The sequence below is a fragment of the Sinohyriopsis cumingii genome, chromosome 7, assembly GCF_028554795.1.
Source record: "Sinohyriopsis cumingii isolate HCF-2022 chromosome 7, ASM2855479v2, whole genome shotgun sequence".
Taxonomy (NCBI): Eukaryota; Metazoa; Mollusca; class Bivalvia; order Unionida; family Unionidae; genus Sinohyriopsis; species Sinohyriopsis cumingii.
The window spans coordinates 111388150-111405546 of NC_142967.1; the positions used below are offsets into that span (position 1 = coordinate 111388150).

General features: G+C 33.6%; 1 protein-coding gene and 1 long non-coding RNA gene across 6 annotated transcripts in view; both read left to right on the forward strand.

The window, feature by feature from the left end:
* Positions 1-17397, forward strand: part of LOC149795933 (uncharacterized) — a 94239-nt gene that overhangs the window by 9034 nt on the left and 67808 nt on the right. The gene's annotated exons all lie outside the window — the stretch shown is intronic.
* Positions 5260-12727, forward strand: LOC149795934 (uncharacterized). Of its 2 annotated transcripts, XR_016422454.1 has the most exons (4): positions 5260-8306; positions 9990-10118; positions 10873-10904; positions 12575-12727. It is a non-coding gene; the product is annotated as an uncharacterized LOC149795934 (long non-coding RNA). The 2 variants fall into 2 exon arrangements; XR_016422453.1 differs by having other exon boundaries at positions 9990-10904.

Here is a 17397-nt window from a genome sequence, read left to right on the forward strand (position 1 = left end):
TGTGGAAATGTTCAACAATTTCTTCATAAGCATCTCCAGTAAGATTATTCAGAACCAGACTAATATCCCAATTGAACTTGATGCTCTTCTATTATTTATAAAAGCTAAAATTCCTGATGATAATTATTTTTCAGTAGCTAATGTTAGTGAAGCTGATGTTTTTGATATGCTAATTAAGGTTAATATTAATAAATCCTCTGGATTGGATGGTATTGGTCCACGAATTCTTAAAATTGCTGCACCAGTAATAACAAAGTCACTAACGCATATTATAAATTTAAGTATAATGAGTGGTAATTTTCCAGAAACACTGAAATGTGCAAAGGTTACACCTATCTTTAAGAAAGGAGAAAAGGAGGATCCAGGAAATTACAGACCAATATCAATTCTACCTGTATTGTCAAAACTATTTGAAAAGCATGTAGCCATTCAGGTCTATACATTTTTCGAAACATACTCTCTATTTGATAAAGCTCAGTCAGGATTTAGAAAGTACCACTCGTGCCAAACAGAACTTACCAAATTAATTGATCTTTGGCTGAAGGAAATGGATAATGGACATATGACTGGGATTGTTTTCCTTGACTTCAAGAAAGCCTTTGATCTTGTTGATCATGAAATTCTGCTGCAAAAGTTGAACTGTTACAGATTTGACAATCCTTCTTTAAACTGGTTTAGATCATACCTAAACCAAAGGTCTCAACAAGTAAGCATTGGCAATATTAGCTCTCAGACTCACACTATTCATTCAGGAGTCCCTCAAGGCTCAGTTTTGGGCCCTCTCCTCTTCCTTATCTATATCAATGATCTACCATTAAATAATGAATCCACAAACACAGATTTGTTTGCAGATGATGCAACTTTGTATACATCTAGTTCTGATACTGAATTTATCCAAATGAAATTAAACTCAGACCTTATCAGAGTCCAAAACTGGGCACAACAAAATAGGATGGTAATTAATGAAGGTAAAACAAAATGTATGATTTTGGGGACATCACAAAAACTACCAAGTCAGGGAACCCAAAACTGTCTCTTGCAATAAATAATCATCCATTAGAAAATGTCAAACATGAAAGGCTTGTAGGTGTGTCTGTAGATAATAATTTATTATGGAATGACCATATTGATAAGCTTTGTAAAACACTGTCATCCAAAATTGCCCTTCTCAGCAGAATCAAGAAATATTTACCTATGGAAACTCGCAGTCTATACTACAAGTCATATATTCTTCCAACAATGGATTATTGTTCTAATGTATGGGGAAACCGTGCCAAATCTGAGCTTGACAGGATTTATAAACTTCAGAAACGAGCAGCACATGTAATTTTAGATGCATCTGTTGATCATCCCTCAAAAACATTATTTACAGAACTCAAATAGTTCACAATATATGACAGGATAGATTTTCACAAGGCAGTTCTTTTATATAAATGTCTACATGGAACTGCGCCAGAGTATCTTCAAGACTTATTCAGGCCTTTTTCAGCACAATACCAGTTGAGATCAATATCACATGGAAACCTTCTAATACCAAAACCAAGAACAGAGCAATTTAAAAAGAGTTTTCAATACTCTGGTACAGTTCTGTGGAATAAGCTTCCACTACATGTAAAATCTGCTGAAAATATTAGAGTATTTAAGAAAAGATATCATGAGCATGCATGTGTTTCTAACAGATAATGGAATTTAGTATTTTAATACTAAACATGTTAAAATAAACAGTAATTATTGCCATCTTCATATAATGTGCATTGTTATACTCTCCTTAAGAGGGCCTCAAGGGAGAATAGTCCTTGACTAATGAGTCACCCTCTATAAATAAAGCATTATTATATTATTATTATTATTATTATTATTATTAGATGTTTGCCAAAACTTCCTTCTAATTTTGTTTTTCCGGTTACGATGCGATTGATAATTTTGTGGTCCAGGCTGTTCACTTTGGGTGGTTTGATGGGCATTTTGGTTTCCTTTATAATGGAGTAGAGTATCCTGCCTTTGGTAGTGGGATTCCAGTGCTCCTGCCAGTTCTGGTTAATGTAGTTTCTTGTTATGCTTTGGGCTTATGTTATGCTATATCTGAGTGGTGCAGGGTTAGGGTTCCCTAACATGTTTTTGCGACTTTGTTGGCTAGCTTATTACCAGGGATTCCTATATGCGAGGGTATCCACATGAATTCAACTATCTGATCCGCTGTGGATAATTCCCTAAGCATATAAAAAGCTCTAGCCAAGAATTGTTCTCTTGGTTTGGTGCTGTGAGATTTGATGGATTCTATTACACTAAGTGAGTCACTGATGATAACTGCTTTTGGAACTTTTTGGTCTTTAATCCATTTTAATGATTCTTTTATTGCCCAGAACTCTATGGTAAAAGTAGAGCAGTGGGCTGGTAATCTGGGTCCCATTTGTATGTTGAATTCGGGAATAACCACTGCAGCTGCTGTTCTGGAAGGTTCGGTTGTTTTGGATCCATCAGTGAATATTTTTACGAAGCCAGAGTAGGTGTCTTTTATTTCCATTCCTACGATGGTTTTGAGTTTAGATTCTTGTTCCAATTTGCTTCCATAATTCGTGACTCTAGTGTTAATCCTAGGGATAGGGTTTGTCCAAGGGGCGGGGTCAATAGAGTGAGTGTACTCTTTTTGTCGAGCAAGTGTTGGCATATTTTCCTTGAGTTTTAGGATTTGTTTGCCACCTGGTAGGTTAGGAACTAGTTTGCGGCTAAACGGTTTGTTGCATTTGCTAATTGTTAGTAGCATGTGAGTCGGGGTGATTTGTTAATTGATTGGAGTATTGGAGGAGCATTTCATATCTTTTTTTTTAATGGCAGTTCACCAGTGAGGACTTGAAGTTCGTCCAAGGATGTCAATTATAGAGTGCACGTGCAAACAGATAATGCTTGCCTTTGGATGCTATCCAGTTTGTTAAGTAATGTTTGTTTTGCTGAGTTGTAAACTATGGCATCCATAATCTAGTTTCGACCTTATAAGTGATCTATAGATGGTTAATAAGGTTTCTTGATTGAATACCCATGCAGTCCCTTTAAGATTTCTTAAGAGAATAATATCTTTATTGCAATTTTGAATTAGTTGCACAGTCTGGTGTTTCCAGGTTAGATGGTTATTGAAGAACATACCTAGGAAATTTACTACTTCAGCATATTTGATTAACTGGTTTTGAATATAGACGTTGGGGTAAATTATCTGGTTATTGCGTTTAGGGGAGAAGATTATTGCTATCATTTTTTCATGTGAGATCTTAAAACCCCATTTATCTGCCCATCTTACTATGTTATCTAGGCTTTTCAGGATTTATTTGACTACTTGATTGCTAGCAGGGTTTTCTGCCCTTCAGATACCGCTGTCATCAACGAATTGGGAAATGTTAACCTGTTTTGTCGCTAGGTTGAGGTCAAGGTCGTTAATCATGATCATGAATAGCGTAGGACTGAGTACACTCCCTTGTGAGGTAACGTTTTCGGGGGGGTGGGTATTCTTTTGAGGTGGTGTTACCTACTCTAGTGATTATTCTGCGATCGGTTAGGAAGTTTTCGATCCAGTTCAACATGCATCCAGTAATTCCAAAGTTGTTGAGTTTTGCAATCAATCCTTTGGTCCATACAAGATCAAACGCTTTTTTCAAGGTCAAGGAAGACTGGTATAAATTGTCTGTCTGATTTTCTTTTGGAGTTGAAAGCTAGTTTGATATCTGCTTCTAGTCTTAAAAGTTGATCTGTGGTGGAGTGCCTGTTACTGAAGCCACATTATTTTTCTGATAGGAGTTTGTTACTTTCTTAGTGGTGTTTTAATCTGTTGGCTTTGATTGTTTCCATCATTTTACATATGTTATTAGTGAGGGAGTAAGTTGGGCTAGTTTGGGTGCACATATAGTAGATCAATTGCTGAGAGGGAGCCATCCTTAGGATTAAGTCGATTTTTAGATCCATCTTTGAGTATGGTTAGGTTTGATTCAGCAATGCATTCGTCAATCAGTTTGCCTCTTTTATCCCTTCTACTTTATCTCCATAGTTCATTGTGAGCATTGAAGTTGCCACAAATGATTTGGTTTCCAGACTGGTTATTGGAGCTTTGTCGTTAAGATTCTAAGTTGATTGGGTTGACATTGCCCCCGGGTCATATATATTAGTTATTATTATATTATTTGATCGAATGTTGACTAATACAGTTTGAATGTCAATTTTGTTATTTATGTCTATTGGCATTGGGATCGTTAATGTTTCAGAGTAGGGCAGTTCTTTAGAAATATTGCAAGTCCTCCTCCCTTTTTCCCATTGCTACGACTTTTGAATATGCCTGGTGAGTATTCGGAGATTTTGGGTATATGTTTCAGATTCTCCGGTAAGTGTGTTTCCTGGAGGCAGATTATGTCATGTTGATTGATTGCATTAATGATTTTGTGTATTAGTTAAGGTAGGTTTCTGGATAGGGCCCTGCAATTCCTTTGCCAGATAGTATAATGAACACTTATTAAAAATATAGAAAATAAATAAATAAATAATAATAATAATAATGTATTATATCTTGATATATTATTGACGAATGTTCAATAGTTCATCAGAACTCAATTTATATAATACATAATTATGGTATGCATAGTACTTACTATCAAGTATTTTATAAATAATCATAATATATATGGAATTAATTTGAAAATGCACTTTCGTTTTTAAAGAAGTAGTAAACTTATTTTTATGATATTAAGTGTATACTTTCACAAATTAAATTATTCTGCTGAGTAGAATATAAAAATATTCTTAACTAATTGGAAACAGGGGACATAATTAAAAAAAACAAAAAACAAAAACAAGAACAGGATTAATGAATGCCATATAGTGTTTTTGAATTTAGACCATTTGGATATACCTTATTAAGACAGTGAATCCAATAGGTTTCCTTTAGCAAACGTTCCATCTCATAATCAGGTTTAACAATAGGTTGGAAGGAGAAATCTTGCAAAGTATGGAAATTTTAGTGACAGTCGGATAGAGATGAAAACGGGGACTTCAGAGTATGGGAAATTCTCTATGTGTTGTTTATTTTATTATATATATATATATATATATATATATATATATATATATATGCATACATACATACATGCACGCATATACATATATACCCATATATATACACACAGATATATACATACACACACACACATACATATGCATGTATGTACACATGCATATATATACGTGCATACATATATATGTGATTTGATACACACATACATACATACATACACTCACATATACATTTAATTTGTTCATGTTTTCATTTCCCTATCAAAAGCCTCATCCCCTGGGTAGCCTTGGCAAGATTAACAGGCCAGTTTAACATGTAAACAAGTACAGCCACATGCTATTTGCAACAGTTCTGTTTAGGGACAGTCGGATAGAGATAAAAATGGGGACTTCAGATTGTTTTTAGATATGCATTATTGGTGTTTTCTTATGGGATTTTGAGTCGTACATGAATTTTATAATGTGATCTATACTCAGATGAATGTAGTTCTTATATACACATACAGTAATCAACGGAATATGGATAACACTACACAAATGTCAGTTGTTTTGAATATGCAAGTGTTTTTTCAGTCCAGTTTATCTTCATTTAATCAAAACCTCTTACTTTTGCACCCACTTTTATTACCCCAGGCCTATATTTAAGGTAATTGCATGATTTTCAGCAAGTGGACTTGGTTGGTTATAATATGGTTGGTTATAATATGGTTTGGTCTAAAATACAGCCGGGTTCTATGGACCCTAACCACACTGTTACAGCCAGGACTATACGATGCAGGGAACCAGACTAGAAAGAATTAAGGTGACCTATATTTACATAATTATATGCTATAAATTGTGTACACCAAAGTTGATGACAGAGAAAACAACCATGCTAACAAAGCGTGCAACATCTCAACAACGATGTTTTTGATCCCTTTCATATCTACATTCTATTTTGAGAGGAAGCATTTGAAATTTATTTATAACTACTTTCATAGTTGATATTTAAGGCATTTTCCTTGTATAAGAATGATTTAAATTGATCTGTTTTATAAAGCATTACAACAAATCCACTGATTACATGATTTCTTAAACTATAAGTTGTAGACTTAGAAAGTGATATTTCAGCTACATTAAGTGAATTTATACATTTTGTTAAAAAATTCAGAACAGGTTGCTTTTTACCGACTAATGAAGAGTAAGATGGAGATATCCATGCACCAGTGATTTTACAGCTATGGCGACTTTAATTTAAAACGGGTTATATATATACACACAGGGCCAGCGCCAGACCCGGCCAGACTATCTGGCGCCCTAGGCAAGGTTAGATTCTGGCCCCCCCCCCCCGAAAATATCAATTTCAAAATTTCTAAAAAATACTTTTAATACTTTTTTTTTAAAAAAAAGGCACTCCCTGAAATCAGCGCCCTAGGCGGCTGCCTAGTGTGCCTATATGGTAGCGCCGGCCCTGTAAATATATATGTGCAGTTGAGTTATTAAAATTTGTGACAGGAGTAGGGAATAATAATTAAACGTGCAAAATTTCCATCATATCACAACCTCAGGCATGTTAATTTGAGACTGTCCATCAACACTTTATTCATGAAAGTTTGAAAGTACTCATGAATATGCCAATTATACTTTTATGAAATACTTTGAAATTGAAAATTCATTACTGAGATAACTGGCCCACATTAGGAATTATAATATGTAATATAGAGGAAACACACCCTATATTAAACTCAGATATAGAAACTTTGTTACATGTGCTACCCAGACTGAAGAAATCAGCATGATTTCAAGCTAAAGTCCAGAGTGACCGTTAAGAGGGAGTGGAAGGACCCAGTTATGGAGAAAGAACCAGAGGGGGTATGAAGTGTCGAATTTTGAATTACAGAATTTTTTTTAAGTTTAATGCATTGAGCATTACAAATTTATCGCATTTAAACCAGAATAGACTTTGTGAAGGGTCACTTCCACCTCTCTTCGTTCATCTCCCTCCATGTGAGTGTAAACTTTGAAGGGACAGAATTCCGGCTCAGTGAAATTTACCAGGGTATCTTAACACGGTCCTTAGAAAGTAAACATTTGTGCTACCAACCCTAACCGCTTGGTAGGAACCTATGTCCACTTATCATTTTTTCAAAGGGAAATTGTCATGCACTGTCGTTCACAGATTCTGAGCTGTCTAAACCTGTTGAAAGGAATTATTTCTTTGGTACAAATTAGGGACCATTGCCTACGATTGGGCAGAATAAATTAGGGTGTGCACTTCAGAGCCATCAGACTTCAAAGATACGTCCTGAGTCAAAATTCTTTAGTCTGAAAATTTCCTAGAAGAGGAAACTTAGTCTCGACTCCGTGGGAAGCATAAAGAGATTAGTGTTTTCCTCGCGAAATAAGGAAGGGACCAGGTGGTCGGCTTGTAAAAAGAAAGACATGTTTAGTGCTAGGACACACCACTTCTGAAAGATAACAGAAATAAGGTATGCAATTTTACTTTCACGTAATATTCTATTATTTGATTGTTTGTTTTATGCAAACGCATTTACTATGACTAGGTTTCCATATTTTGTATTGTTAATTCATGGAAATATATTGATGCTAGAGTTATTATGCAATTTATTTTATTCAGTTTCATGGAAATGTGTTGATGAGAGTCTTTTTATGCAATTTTTTCATTCAATTTCATGGAAAGTGTTGATGCTAGAATTGTTATGCCATTTACCTTTTTAATTTTACAGTTATTAGCTCAATGGTAGAATTGATTGCATGCAATCCAAATGTTCATATGTGTAGGATTTTATAGGGTTATATGAAATAACTTCCTTTGTTTGTTAGGACAATACAGATATCATGAGTTAATGATGCTTGACTAATTATAGCCGATTTTGTAATGCTTGGACAATCTTGAAGGTTAATGACTGCCATGAGTTACATTTGTGAATTTCATGCAATAGTAATCAAACATGATGTAGCATATGTAAAATAATACAGTACTTTAAGACTTGTCACTGGAAGCGAGATCAATATCCTACTGTACTAGTCAGAATTTATGCGGTGTGTGGATAGCAACATGCTTTGAATAATGTAAGTGATTCTTATGTACCTCTATATATACATGCCATCATCTATTTTTCTTCATCATGAAAGGATACTCTTTTATAAGGTACAAAAATGGTTTTCTTTTCAGCTGGGAACTGATGTATATAATGATGTAGGGATATTGGTTTAGCAAGCCAAGCAACCATATTTATCAAATTATATACAATGATGTAAGTAAATTCTTGCACTGGAATTATAATTAATGTGACCATCTAAATATAAACTTGCTAAACATATGTAGGAAAGAAGTGTTTTACACAAGTACCCTTTTGTAATTTAAGTAAATAATTTATAATATTTATAAAAAAATATATTCAGTGGTAACAAATAAAGCTGTACATTGGAGTCAAGAGATTAGACAATGCTATGTAGACTGCATTCAGAATAAGAACAAAATTTACACCTGTGCAAAGTTTGTATATCTGTTGAAGTCTTGCAAAGTAATTACACTTTTATTCTTCTGTATTAAACTTGATGCATGCCGTATGGAGTATTGTGAACAATATTTACAACCGCTTGGGCATCTATTTCCAAGGTGGAGTTGCAAAGTTGATACCTGGTGTATCTACACGATGTTTTAAATGTTGAAATTTCCATGATAGTATAGTTTTAGCATTAGGTCTTTTTGTACCACATACATACGGGAATTTTGTATGTTTAATATCTAAAACAAATTCTAGATCATAAAAAAATGTGGAGACACTCAGAGATCTTTTCCTACACATTTTGTAATTACACCCCAGCCGTGTATGTCTTAAAATGAATTCACAGTAATTCCAAAATAGTTATTTAGTCCTAAAGTGTATGACCACCTTGTAATTCCAATGAAAACTTGAAATAAATAAATCTTTTCACTTGAACACAATACTCAGCCTGATTAAAATCAGATCTCCACTGTCCTATGTGAAGATCTGATTGCGACCACATAGGGGTCATGTTCTGATGACCATGTTATTACCAGGCTCGCGAATCTTATCAGCCAATCATATGAAGCCTTATATCTTCGCATTTGTGAGACTGCTCAGTTTAGCTGAATAGCATCAGTGTTTGCCTATCGATTTGATTCACTTTCATATATTTTGATAGCTGTATTTCCATTTGGTAACTCGAAGGTCACCGGAACATCACGCTTAAGCAGTTGGTATCAGATCTTGAACCAGGACAGTGGAGATCTGATTTTAATCAGACTGACACAATAATTGAACACAGCTAAGAGACTTTCTCCATTACAGATAGTAAAAATACTTCCTTTATTCACTGCCTTATTTAAAAGACTAATGCACAACAACTTCAAAATGAGGATGAAGGTGAAATATTCATTTCGGGAACATTCCACTTGTCACTAAGTTCGGGTTCATTAATGGCCAGCTAATCAGAAATCTGGTGAGCCAAAATTTCCTAAGAGAAAACCCATGACCTGAACTCAGATCCCAACAAAGTCATGAACAAGATTAAATTTTCAGTTGAAAGGCCACAAAAACATGCTTACTCCAATGAAATTATCTCATGACAAAGTTTATTTCACCATTAGACAGAATTAGCTGTTGTCTACTCAATGACCCCTACAATCTGTATTCATAAAAAATAATGCATAATATGGGCATACATAACAGTACTTGGAGCTGGTCATTTGAAATCAACCATACTTAATTTTATTTCATTTTGACGGAACTCTCATTGTTCATATCAAAATATAAACTTTTGCAATTTGAATCCCATATTGATGCATGTTTATTTTAAAGCGTAAGCTGGTGACTAAAAATGTATAAAATTTAAATAAGTGTATATTTCTCTTTTTGTTTTTATTTATATTGTTTTACATTTTAGGAATAGTGTATGAATACTTTTTTCAGGTTCTAATCTTGGATTGGGGTTGTCCTTGCCATAGCCATTGTGTATAGATGGGATATTCCAGTCCTTGTTGATGCGCTTGATCTGATGAGTGCCAATAGACATGCTTCCTGTAGACGTCTCATAGTATGGTAGGATGGGTTCTCAGCAGAGACTTGTAATTCCTTCACGCTGTACCTGGCAGATTTGTGATTTTTTGTACACTGGCTTCTTCCTCTGTAGCTCAAATGAACATCGACACTTTCTTGTGTTAAAGAATTTGTATATAAATGAATACATTTGACATTTGCTTGTTTTGTTGTAACTGCACATTATGTTACGTCTTTATTGCATCATACCATAATGCTTTCATTCATATTTTCCAAAACAGTAGTCTATTCTGTCCTGTAAACAATGTGGGCAGCAAAGTAAAACATATATAAAGTTATAATATATAAAGTTTTCAGTGAATACAGATACTGTTGTACTTTAACTGTTGTTATTTACAGAATATTATGTAAAGTATAACCTGCCACAGAGGAGACAATTTCATACTGGATGTAGCTAATGTCAGAATCAAAAGCTCTTCACAAAAGATGGCAGTTCTTGAGGTTTCTACTAATTCAACTAGGATCCTCCTGCTTGAGTTTTCTTGTCCATCTCATAAAAGTAGAAAGATAAGGCCTTTCTGTACAAATTTCTTCATGTGGGTGTGTGTTATTCTACTTGCAAAGAAAGACAAACCCTCTGCCACTTTTCTTGTTATGGCATCGATGATACCTGTGTGAAAGAGAATATTATTTTCTTTAATTGTGTGACAAATATCGTCATTCGAACCCATAATCACTTTTCATTCAGTATTAGAGAAATGTTATTTCAGTATTCCACATTACTCTTACATTTCAGGTAGATTATTTCTCATTGACCAACAAGATTAGGTAATGTATAAACATGAATAAAATATATACGAACAGAAATCAGAATATAAGGATTATGAAATGTAACTTGTTTTTCATTAAGAAAATAATATATCATTATGCAAGGGCAAATTCATACATTTATCTTTTCAAAAACTAGGACAGAAATCTTACCAAAAATTGTCCATATCTACTGGCAGATTTTGCATGAAAAACAAAAAAATTGTTGATGTCTTTGGATCATTGTAACAAAACCACTTTTACCTTTTGTTGGCAACCATGAAAAAAATGCAGATAAAGTTACGAGCTCCGAAACGTGCGATTTTTGCGAAGTTTTTCATTGTGGACACTTCTGTGCTTCTATGATAATAAGTATAACCTTTTGAGCCAATCAAATTTCAGCATTGACCTATTTTGAATATAGAGTCGGATGTATACAATGTATGTACAGTGAAGAAGACAATGTCTAGTAATTGTATGGAACAGGATTCCTAAAGTCGAATCGAGCTAAAGGTAAGTAAAAAACTTACTTTTGCATCTACCGCTGTTCTGTAATTCAAGAAGGGATGCACCTTAGAGTTGAAAACATTGTCCATATTGCTCTTGTCACCGGTTTTCCCATGAGCACGGAAGTGTCCACAATATAAAACGTCGCAAAGATTGCACGTTTCGGAGCTAGTAACTTCAGTTTGGTACAATACAGAAAAGTTAATGATGGCTTGATGGATAGAAAAATATCTCAGAAGTAAAACAAGCCATATAGTATGGTCATGTGCCTTTAAAGGTGGAAATATCAGAAGGAAATCGAGGGTCATGGGTGGAGCGAAGTATTTGGATGTTCCGTACCTTATCTCATATATATTATGATAGAGAGGGTCCTATGTCAGAACGGGTCATGGGGGTAATCTAAGGTATTTTTGTCACTCAGTATGATTTTTTCCTTTAGATGATGTTTTTTTTTCTTAACATCAAGCTCGCATCGAGCACCTGTGGACAAAAGAGGAAAGGGACAATAACTTCGTTAATTGCATTTTATTTTCCATTTATTCGTGGGGTTGAAATGTTTATTTTATTCCTATTTGATACCCCTATCATTGCTCCATCGTCAAGACTTCTCTTGGTTAACTAAAACCATTTCTGTTGGGTATGTGTTGCTTTAAAACATATGAAAACAGAAAACCGCAGCCTTATTTGTCCATATACTCTTACTTATGTGTGTTTCAAGAAATAATTATTGGTGAGCAGTAACCCTCAGTTTAATTTAATTTATTCTTTTTTCATTTACACTGGTCGTCGAGTATTTGTACAATTGACTTATTCAGAACACATAATGTGTACTGTCATATTTCTTTCTAAACGTCAGTACAATGATGAAATGGAATACGAATGTTGATTTGCCTTGATAATGAAATTAGCATCTGACAATTATGAGAATGGTGTTTCGGCAAAAAAGTAATTAATTAAAAAAAAAATGTTCTTTACATTATGCAGAGAGAAAGAAATGATACTTTAAGTTTCATGGTTTTAAATTTTACGATATTAATTTTCTAATTATCATATATTGTGTGAACCATAAGGACATTTATTATTGTTATTTTATTAATATTAATTGTATTATTAATATTATTATTGTTATTTTCATCACAAATTTGAAAGTTTGAGAGTAAAATGACCATTTGCATTTGTTTTAGATTCTCTCAAAATGAAACTACCAAGGGAACCAGGACAGATGAAATGGAAACAGACCCAAAACATATTACCTATGATAAAGAAGAATCCTAGCCTTTAGTTGCATATTATTTGAAATAGAGTATAGTTTGAAAAATAAATGATGTTGAGCCGAAGTTACGTATTTTTTCTCTTTTTTATTGGTTACTGTGTGACATCCTTTCACACATGAAGTGCCCTGATTTTCAAACATTGTCTGACTGCACTCAGAGTGCCCTGGTCACCACCCGTCATTTGAAATCCTAGCTGGAGCACGTGCTCTATGCTTAATGAATCTGGTTTTCTTCAAGTTGCTGCAACATTTACAGATTTCTGGTCAACATCAACGCTGTAGTTTCACCTCGTCTGTCAGTGGATTAAAGATATAGCGAGTGCTATGCTCATAATTTCTGAGTAAATCATATGCATATTAATTTCATGCAGGTATGTCCACAGGGGCTTGTATCGTTGCTTAAAGTTTACCTAGTAAAATGATGAAATAAACTAGAGACAAACAGTCATACATATAATTATATTGTTATAAAGGATATACAACATATCAGTGTAAATTATACAATTTTATATAGTGCATTAGCATTAAGTCCATTAGGATACAGAGTATCTAACTTATGAATCCAATAAGTTTCTTTTATGAGTCTATTCATGTCACCATGCACAATATCTATCGGCATGAAAGAAAAATCAAGTAGAAAGTGATTATTGGTGTTAAAGTGTGTTGAAACATTAGAGGAAAACTGAGGATCTCTATAATTTTTTATATGAAAGCGATGATTATTCATTCTATTAGAAACTTGTAGTGTTTGTCCAACATATTGCATGCTACATTTTTTACAGGTTATTAAATAAATAACATCAGTTGATATGCAGTTAGTGTTATCGCTTAGAGAAAATACCTCTTTTGTATTAGCACTACTGAAAGAAGTACTTTATCTTATGTTTGAACATTGAGAACACCGGTGTCTGTTACATTTAGATGACAGAAAGTGTATTTTTTTTTATTTTCTGTCTGTTTAGTTCTGATTAAAAAATCTTGCAAATTCTTGGGTCTTCTATAAGCGAGACTGGTTTAATTTTGAAAAGTGACGCTAGTTTTATTGGATAAATTTAGGAGACTATAATAATTATTAATTATATGACCTATATTAGGTAATGAAGGATTATATTGTATTGTGAAAGGAATTACATCTCTCTCTATTTTACATTCTACTGTGTTTAAAGCCTCATGTTGAGTAAGATTAAGGACTTTGTTCAGTGCAGAATCAATTATGTATGTAGGATAATTTCTATTTTGGAAATAAGTTCGTAATTTATTCAAAGAATTTTGTAATTGACAATCATCTGAAATAATGCATCAGTATCTTTTGGCCTGGCTATATGGTATACCGTTTTTACATGACATGGGATGACATGAAGAATATTCTACATATTGGTGGATATTAGTTTCTTTGATATGAATATTTGTAGAGATAGTGTTATCAATCTTTTTTATTACATTTACATCTAAAAATGAATTGTGTACTTGATACAGTATAAGTAAATTTAATTGTCGGATGAAAATGATTCAGGCGATCAATACATTTTTTTCAGTTCTTCAGTTGAATGGTTCCAGATCATAAATATGTCATCTAAAAATCTAAACCAAACAGATGGATTACACTTTTCGTTTTGAAGAAAATCTTTTTTCTAATTTACCCATGAAAAGGGAAGCCTATGAAGGAGCCATGGGACTACCCATTGCTGTACCCATTATTTGTATGTAATTCATATTATTGAATTGAAAATAATTGTTTTCCAAGATAAGTTTTATTATTTTACATATATCTTCACTAGATAGTGTGCTATTATTAAGATTGTTATCAATAAAATATTAACATGCTAAAATACCATCTGCATGCGGAATGTTGGTATATAGTGATGTTACGTCTAATGTTATTAGGATTGAATTATCAGATAGCTGTGGAATAGACTCCAACTTTTTAATGAAATCAGTGGTATCTTTAATGAATGAAGGAAGGGATTTCATTAAAGGTTGTAAAACACTATCAATAAATTTGGATAGGTTTTCAGTATATGAATTATAACCTGATATAATTGGTCGTCCTGGATAATGTAAAGGTAAATTATGGTCAGGATTTTTATGAGTTTTGGGTATTATGTAGAATTGAGGTGTACGTATGTTAAGAGGGAAAGTATCAAATTCCTCAATTACGGAATTATTATTTTTAGCAATCTCATTAATGCATGTTGAAATATTTGATTTAATTTCTATTGATGGTTTTTTTCAATATGTTTGTAGTATTTTTCATCATTTAATTGATGTTCAACTTCTTTAACATAATCATCTTGATTCATAATAATAACTGTTTGATTTATCAGCCTTTTTAATAACTATACTGTCGTCATTCATTAGATTACATAAAGACTTAAATTCATTCTTAGAAATATTACTATGATATTGCTTTTTATAATTATCAGTTAATATCTCTTTTGTGATCGCATCAATATAAAAATTTAAATATGAATCACGTCCACTAGCTGGTGTAAAAGATGATTTAATTGTGTTAAAATAACCCATTTTTTTTTTAGAATGAAAAGAAAACGATTTACTCTCTGAATTCTTGCATGCTTTATCATAAATTTTTTTTTTTAATTTTAAGCGTCTAGAGAAATTAAAAATTTCTTCTGCTAATTTAATTTTATTGTGACATTTTGGTTTAGGACAAAATATTAGCCCTTTGCCTAACAATATGTAGTCATTATCAGTTAATATTCTATGTGAGAGGTTTAAGACTGTTTCTTTACCTCTCTTGATTTGTTTTCTTTGCTTTGTTTCTTTTTTCCACTCTTTTCTACTTTTGAATCTGTGGAACCTCCTATTATTTTGTCTTGTGATGTCGTCTCTATTAGACCTTGTAAAATCTTTACCAGGTTTGTCAGTGTCTTTCTCATGGTCACTGTTTCTGATTCCCCCCGTTTTACGGCTTCTGCGTATGTCTTCTTTGTTGTGCCCTGGGGAGTCAAGTTTTTTCGCTGTTGTTCATCCTGTTGGTTCTTATTTGAATTTTCAAAATTTCTACTTATATTGACTCTTTCGGTTACTGAAGTTTTGGGAGGTGCTATAGGAGTATTACTCTTCCTTGCAGTAGTTTCTATGGGTTTAGAATACTTCTCTTCTTGCTGTTTATTACTCTGTTGGTGTGTTAATGTGTTGCTTTTATGCTGCTGTTTATTTTTCTGTCATGATACTTTGTTGTTTTCTGCTGCTGTTTTTTCGGTTGTTGATGGATTATATGCTTTTCTCCATTTTTTTTTACTTGTTTATATTTCTCTTCTCTAGTCTTTCGTAAATTGTTCAGTTTTTCATTTTGCTTCAGAAGTATATAATTTTTCAATGATTCTATTTTTTGATATATTTCTTGGTCGAAACTGAAAAGTCTTTGCCCATCTATTTTCTTCGTCAGTTCATTCCTAACATTTTCCATCTGTTTTCCGACGTTTTGTGATATTTTTTGTTGTTCTTCTGCTAATCTCTCAACTATATTTAGCAAGACTTTATGTAACAGTCTGTCGATAGAATCTTGGAAATCTTCATTTCCGCTTCCTATGTATATCTTCAGTTTCAGTCGTAAACCTGATGGAACGATCCCCTCAACACATTTGTTCAAGACACTGCTGTGGAGGCTGCTTTTCATTTGTTTTTCAGATAGTTTCAATATTTGATATTTCAAAGACGTCATTACTCTAGGGCGTTTGTGTTGTTTTTATGTCACAATTCTTAAAGTTTACCTGTCATACATACACTATACAATATCTACAAGGGAGGACACTTCTCTCCTTTCTCGCACGGCCTATTTGAGAATAAATGTTGATATTTCAAGCAACATTTCATGTTAAAGCAATAAATTTGGTACCGATGTTTAGGTCATGCATTTCACTTTGTATGCGCATCTGAAGTTTGGCTTATTATCATACCATTAAGGAATGCCAGACCATTTTTGCTACTACTTGACATGGCCATGCTTGTCCTGCTTAATATGCAAGCAAAATCCCGCTGAATGGAATACTGGTTAAAAGAAAATGATGTCCTGCATTTCTTTATAACTTAATTTTGGTTGGCCAATGAGGAGGCAGCATTCCATTCAGAGCATTGTTCTTGCATATTAAGCGGTCATAATCATGGCCATGTTGAGCAGTAGTGTCGAAAAATGGCCCGGCATTCCTTAAAGGTATGATAGTTAGCCAAACTTTCGATACGCATACAAAGTCGAATGCCTGACCGAAACACCAGTACCATCATCATTTTGCTATGCGAAATATAGCATGAAATGTGTTTATTTTTAAATAGGTCACATAAGAAATGAGAGAAGTGTCATCCCTTGTAGTTATTATATAGTACATGTATGACAGGTAAATTGTAAGCAGTGATACGAGCCCCTGTGGGCATGTATAGATGAAAGGTCTTTCAAATTTGCTTGGCTGGCTGATAAGTGGCTACCTTATCCCAACAGCAAATGGTGTCAGTGAATTTCAACTTTTCCTTAGTCAATGGACTCTGACCCTACACCCCAAACATAAATGTCAGAATATCGAAAATACGTTGTCAAGAGTCAGAGGAAACTCGGATTAACATTACTGGTAGCGGAAACCAAACGGGTCAGGCCATATTTAATACTGAAGTTTTCACCTTCTGATAATTTCGGACTATTGGACGTTCACTAGTAATTAATAAATTATTTCGACTGACCTTGGTATACGGATAGTAAGTAAAATCCCTCTTCTTGTGACC